This window comes from Nomascus leucogenys, chromosome 2 (assembly GCF_006542625.1).
Source record: "Nomascus leucogenys isolate Asia chromosome 2, Asia_NLE_v1, whole genome shotgun sequence".
NCBI lineage: Eukaryota > Metazoa > Chordata > Mammalia > Primates > Hylobatidae > Nomascus > Nomascus leucogenys.
Window position 1 is genome coordinate 118,754,678 of NC_044382.1, and position 7,687 is coordinate 118,762,364.

Consider the following 7,687-nt stretch of genomic DNA (forward strand, 5'->3'; position numbering starts at 1 on the left):
TGTGCTGTTTGATTAAGAATAAAATAGATACAGAGAGGGGGTGATTTGTCCTGCATTTCACAACTAGGAGAGTAACAACATAAAAATGACAAATAGGCAGCTCCAGACTCCATCCCTCCATGGAAGGAGAAGAAAACAACCGGAAACTGTCAGAACCAACTTTGTCAGACTCTGGAAAATGGTCAAAAGTTTACAGCAACTATGTGAATGTTAAATCAAGAAAAAGGCAACTTATTATTAAGAAAGCTTTGTGGCTTTGACTTACCTTGGCTCCTGTCTTCTCTGTGGATCAGTGGCATGGCAGTCTTAAAAATGGCAGCTTGGGTGCCCAGTGTGGGACCTGACTCTTGGTTCTAGAAGGAATAGAACAGACATAACTTGCTGGAAGGGAGTAAAATGACATATTTATAATGCTGGAAATAAGTAATTTCTTTAAAAGGTTAAATAATGTTATATCTAGCAAAACTACCCTTCAAGATTGAAGGCGAAATTAAGACATTCCCAGATAAACAAAACCTAATGAAGTTTGTTATTAGTAGAACTTTCTTACGAGAAATAAAGGGAGTACATCAGGCTGCAAAGAAAAGACAATGGATAGTAACTTGAAGTCATATAAAGAAATAACACAGGTAAATGTAATTATATAGGTAAGTATAAAAGCCAGTATTACTGTACTTTTAGTTCGTAACTCCTCTCTCTTTCCTTGCACTTCCTAAAAAGGCAAGCGCATAAAAGTGAATCTATTTTAATGGTCACACAGTATATAAAAATATAATCTATGACAAGAACACTATAAAGTGAGAGAGATGGAGATGTATGGGAGCAGAGTGTTTGTATACTATTTAAGTTGATATTCAACTTGGTTGTTACATGTTTAAGATGTTGTAGCCCTTGAGGTAAACACCAAGAAAATGACTTTAAAAACATGCAGAAAAGGGAAGAAGGAAAACAAAATGGTATACTATTAGGAAGTCTGAGGCATGAGAATCACTTGAACCCAGGAGACAGAGGTTGCAGTGAGCCAAGAGTGCACTCCATTGCACTCCAGCCTGGACAACAAGAGCAAAACTATCTCGAAAAAACAAAACAAAGAAAGCTCTACTACCAAACAAATGAGTTAATACCAAAAAAGACAGTGATATAGTAACTGAGAAGTAAAAAGCATAAAGACAGAAAACAAATAGCTAAATGGCAGAAGTCTGTCATCTGTAGTTACTTTAAATGTAAATAAAAGGCAACGAGTGGCAAAACTGATTTTTTAAATGACATATCTGTACAATGTCTACAAGAGACTCATTTTAGATAAAAAGAGTTTGAAAGAAAAAGAAAAGCATTTTCCATGTAAATTACGAAAAGAAAGGGGTGGCTATACTATCAAAGACAATAGATTTTAAGTCAAAGTGGTTACAAGAGACAAGGACATCCAACAGAAGGGCTAGGGGCACCATGTTCTCACTAACTGATGAATTGCTTCTTAGCCTAATCTTTACTGGAGCCTACAATGGAAGGCTTCTGAGAGCTTTTGGTAGGTCTTTCCACAGTCCTCTGCATTCGTTTCCCTTCTCCGAGTTGGTAACAACCTGTCTCAATTCTTTGTAAAATAGGGACATTGTAGTTTGTGAGCGTCTCTCAAGCTCTCTAAATTTTACACTAGAGATCATGTTTTCTCCCCCACTTCCAATATACATACATAGACATAAGAAAATAAATTACATGGACATAATAAATGTGGAATACACGAATGAACCATAAAATTGTGCACTCATTCTTGTCTACATATTTTGAAACTTGTTCCCATTTAGCTAAGGATCTCAACACTTTCAAGTGTCAAGTGACTTTTAGAAGTCATCTCCCATTAAACCTCTCATTTCATAAATGTGTAAACTGAATCCTAGAGATGTTTGGTGATTTTACTAAGGTCACAGAATAACACAGCTGCTACTGCAACCCAGTTCTTCCCACTCCCAGACTAGTCTTTTTCCCCATTACATCACCCTGCCTTTTCTCTTTTATTTACCACTGAGTCTCTCCTTTCTATCTATACGTATCTATACATAGAAACACCTGAAACTCTGAACTCTGTGACACATAATCAACTCTATTTCAAAAAACAAACAAAAAACTATTTATACTTTCCTTATCTCACTTGTTTTCTGTTTTTATTCCATCTTTTGTCTTCTTCACTGGCTTTAGTTTTTAATTGTCCTTAGCATTTTCCAAACTCTGTTCTAAGTCTTTATTATTTTGTATCTAGAACATGTCTTCCCACTATGTACTACTTCAGTTGGCTCCGCCAATATTTATCTTCAGTCTTGATCTCACCTCTAAGCTTCAGACTCATATCCCTATTTCATTTGCATTGGTACTGTGTTCCCCACTGCTGCCTCAAATTTAATGTATTAAAAGCTAAATTTATGATTTTTCTTGTAAACTGGTTCTTCCTTTCCCATAGTGTCATAATTTTCCAATCATATACAATCGAAATTTGAAATCATCTTCAGTTTCTCCCCAGATCTTTCATAATCAATTATGTAAGTCCTATTATAAAAGAAGACCATGCCTTTGGAGCCTGGAAAACCTGGCTTCGAATTCTGGTTACATGCCACACTAATGAGAGCTCTGATACTCAGTTTTCTCATCTATAAAATGAGGATAAAGCCTTCTTCACTGAAGGTTACATGAGAGTGTCTTTTAAAAACCTGCAATACTGAAAATATTCACCTTTCCAATCTCCTTTCTACTGTAAGTTGTTATTATCTCACATGTAAGTAATAGGTCTTCCCTACAGCCTTACCTTTTAATGGTTCTACACTACAATAATATTATTCTTTTTAATTATCATTTCGTTAACATTGCTTCCCTGCTCAGTTACTTTCAGTGACCACTCAATGCCCATAAAATAGTTAAGTTCATAATATCCCTCTAGGTTCTTATGCCTTCCTGAAGTCTTGCCGTCTCTTCCCAGCCTTTCTCTGACCACTCTCACTGCCGCCCTACATAAACAGTGGTTGGTGCTGCTACCTCAGTACTTATGCCACTCCTTTCCTACCTTTACATCTTTGTCAAAATTCTGCTCCTACCCAGAATGTATCTTCTCATCTTACCTGTACAAGCCCTACCCATCTTTGGGGTTCACAACTCAAATCTTAAATCACTCAAACAGCAATTGTTCGTTGAGCACTTTTTATATCCTAAACACCCTGATGAAATAGCAGGAGGGAACTATGAATAAGACACCATCACATGCACAATGGGCTTTTAGCCAGGCTTTCCCAAGCTACTTCTATTCACACCAATATTTTCTTCTTCAAAGTCTTACTGATCCATCTGTTGGCAAGTATCATAGATTTCTTATTTAGCAACTATGTTTATTATTGTTTCAACAAGACTGTAATCTCCAACGTAATGATGGCTAAATTTTATGGAATGTCAGATGTGTGCCAAACACTGTACTAAATGCATGACGAATATTATAAGTATTATGTCATTTAGTCCTCACTGGGACCCCATGAGGTAGACATTATTATTCTTATTTTATATATTATTACATGTAAATATAACTTAGTGATATATATAACTTAAAAATATAACAATATTATAACAATTTACCACCCCATCTCACTCCAGCATTTAGCACATTTCTTGGTACATATAAATATTCAAAAGTACAAATTGAATTTATTTACCATAAGCAAGTAGCTTAAGAGTAGATTATAATTTTACAATGTAGAAGAGGTCCTTTTGATAATCATAGTCTCATATTTATAAAATGAGTTCAGAACTCCTAGAATTGTCAGCCTGAAATTTAACCTGAGGCTAGGAACCATCCAGGGATCTGTCTCAAGGGATGGCTGACAGCCTCAAAAGAAACCTACATTTGTAAGACTATTCAGAGAATCTCTCTGCCCCCAAATCAGATTTTACTGGAATCTGATTGAAACTATTTTAAAACAAATGTATAAAATGTGTTAAGCAAACTCTATTTTTGGCTGTTGTAAAATCTAATGTTGATAAAGGGAAACTTTCCACGTCTCCCTCCAACACACAGTGCCCAGGGAAAATATGTGTTTGAAATAGTGACTTCTTTAATTACTGGTTTAGTCATAAGATTTCTGCATCCAACAATGGAAACATAGGGCCCAGGTGCATTTTATTTTTTTAAATGGGCTTATGATGTGCTGCAACTGGTGAGCACATGACTTCTTTGGGCTAGCTGAATTAGTTCTGAGCCAGGCAGAAAAGAAAGATGTATGGCCTGGATCTTGGGGAAACGATAAACTTGGTATGCTCTCACATTGAATAATGAAAGACGTTCATTCTCATTTACAAAGTTCGTCATAATTGCTATGGAAAAATCCACAACACTGACATCATTCTCAACCTTTAATAAACCAAAGAGAAGGTAAATAGAAAACTATATCCATTATCTATTTTTGATGGTAGCATTTTCTTTAATTAGATCCTGAAGGTTAAGTTCTTTCCCAGTACAACAAAAAGGCTCTATTTATGATAAATCTGTAAAAATATCTGACCTCACTTAAAATAAAATTGGAATATTTATAGTGACATACATCTATGTACACAGTACAGCCAAAAAAGGCAATATTTGATCATTCTTCCAATCTCCAATCTCTATTAAAAATATTCACTTTCAAAAGGTAAGGTAATAGATGAGCCACAGACTGGAAGAAAATATTTGCCAAACATAAATCTGATTAAGGTCGTGTATCTAAAATATACAAAAAACTTCTAAGACTCAATAACAACAAAATAGTGGGATCAAAAAATGAGCAAAAGATCTGAGTATACAGACACCCAGACATCTCAACAAAGAAGACACACAGATGACAAATAAGCATAGGAAAAGATGTTCAACATTATACATGATTAAAAATTGCAAATTAAAATAACAATGAAATGACACTACATACCTAGCAGAATGGCTAAAATCCCAAACACTGACAACACCAAATGCTATTGAGGTAGTGGAGCAATAGAAACTCTCACTCATTACTAGTGGGAATGTAAATGGTACAGCCATTTTAGAAGACAGTTTAACCGTTTCTTTCAAAACTCAACAAGTCTTATCACACAATTAAGCAATCATGCTTCTAGATATTTACCTGAGTACAAAACATGTCCACACAAAAACCTGCACATGAGTGTGTGTAGCAGCTTTATTCGTAACTGCCAAAACTTGAATGGATAAACAAACTATGGTACATATGTGCAATAGGATACTATTCAGTGATGAAAAATAAATTGTTGTCACAAAAAGACAAGGAAGAACCTTAAATGTATATACTAAAAGAAAAAAGTCAGTCTGAAAGGTAATATGCCATATGATTTCAACTATATGATATTCTAGAAAAGGCAAAAGTTTAAAGACAGTAAAATGGTCAATGGTTGCCATGGGTTCAAAAGTAAGGAAGAGAGAGAGGGATGGATAGGTAAAACATAGGGGATTTTTAGGGCAGTGAAAATATTCTGTATAATACTATAATGGTGGATATATGACATTATACATTTATTGAAACCCATAGAATGCACAATACAAACAGTAAAAGTTAATGTACAGTACAGACTTCAGTTAATAATAATACATTAATATCAGTTCACTAATCGTAGTAAATGTATCACATAAATGCAAAATAGAGGGAACTGTGGCAGGGAGCGGGGCAGTATATGGGAACACTCTGTACTACCTGCTCAATTTTTCTGTAAATTTAAAACTGCTCTAAACAATGAAGTCTCTTAATTTAAAAAAATTTTAATCTCTAAACCCATTTTCTACAATGTTAAATAGCATATATAATCATAGTAAAATGAACAAGAACAGAAAATTAACATTGGAATTATTAACCAGAGACTTTGTTTAAATTTCGCCTTTTCCCACCTTTTTTAGTGTCCTTTTTCTGTTCCAGGACCCTATCTAGGATCTCACATTACATTTAATAGTCAAAGTTCCACAGTCTATCTTTGTCTTTCATAATCTTGAGAATTTGAAGAGCACTAATCAGTTATTTCACAGTTTACCCTTCAGTTTGGATTTGACTAATGTTTTCTTATGCTTGAAATGAGAGTGTGTGTTTTTTGCAAAATTGCCACAGAAATAGTATTGCGTTTTTTTCTCATGAAGGGATTCATATGTTGCTACATCTTATGACTGGTGACTTTAACCTTGAATACTCAGGTAAGCTGGTGTCTTTTGAGTTTCTTCTCTGTAAAGTTACTGTCCTTTTCTTTGTAGTCAATATAAATATCTTAAAAGGGATACTTTGAAGCTGCAAATTCTATTATCTTCAAATTTTACCCACTAACTTTACTATCCATTGGTGGATCTTGCCTGCAAAAATTATTGCTGTGGTGTTAGCCCAGTGTTAATTCTCTATGTCTATCTTTTAAATTTACTAGTTGGAAAATTGTAAAAAATAACTTTCCCTTTACTGCAGTTTATTCAATTGTTTACATATACCAGTATATACTCATAGATAGAGGAGTTCATTTAAATATTGAATTGAAATTTATGAAAAGGATATGATACCTATGAATATCCATGCACCAAATAACATAGCAACCATTTATGAAGCAAAACTACTCAGGGTATAACGAAGCAGATGGAAGCCAATGATAGAATATTTTAATATTCTCAGGAGGACAGATAAAATAAATAAAAATAAGTGTTGATATTAAAGAACTAAACAACATAAACAATCATTTAGACTTTATGAATATAGATCAAATGTTATATCTTAATAGCATATCATTGAAATACCTTGTATTAATAGAATGCTCACAAATGTTGATCATATGTTAGGTTACAAAGTCAGTATCAGTAAGTTCCATTTAGTAGAAATATAAGAATTATTCTCTAACTACCATTAATTAAAAAAAAATCTAGAAATTATTAACAAAAAATTTTTTTAAATGTCCTTTTCCCTAAAAATTGATAAATATCTTTACTAAATAGCTCTTGGGTAAAGAAGATATAAAAACTGAAATATTGATAATAAGGCTACATATTAGAATCTATGGAACACATGTAAAGCATGATCAAAGAAAAACTCATAGTACTAGATAATTTTATCAATAAAATAAAATATTTAAAATAAATCAATTCTAAGCTTTAAAAAAGAAAAATTATAACAAAATAAACAGAAAGCAAAATTAAATATATACCTCAGACTATATTCAAGAATAAACTCTAAATGAATCAAGAAACTACATGTAAAAAAAAACAAGAAAGGAAAAGGAAAAAACAAACAGCATAAGTACTAAAAGAAAATGCAGGTGAATTTCTCTATAACTTGCATGTTAGAAATGTATTCTAACTATGATTGGAAATCTAGAGACCATAAAATATAAAATTAATAAATGTGGCTATATAAAATTTTAAAAATCTAAATGTCAAAAAACCCATAAACATATTCAAAATACAACTGACACTAGAAGAAGCTATTTGCAACATAGTAAAGAGCTATTACTCCTAATGTGTAAAAAACTTAAAAATGGATGGAAGTTAAAAAAAGAATTTCATAGGAAAATGGACAAAATATATAGCACAGAAAATTTATTTAAAATATATTCAAATGGCCTATAAGTATAGAATAAAATTGTCAACCTCACTCATAATTAGATATGTAAATTAAAACTACACTAATACCATTTCTCAAATGTGAGATAAAAT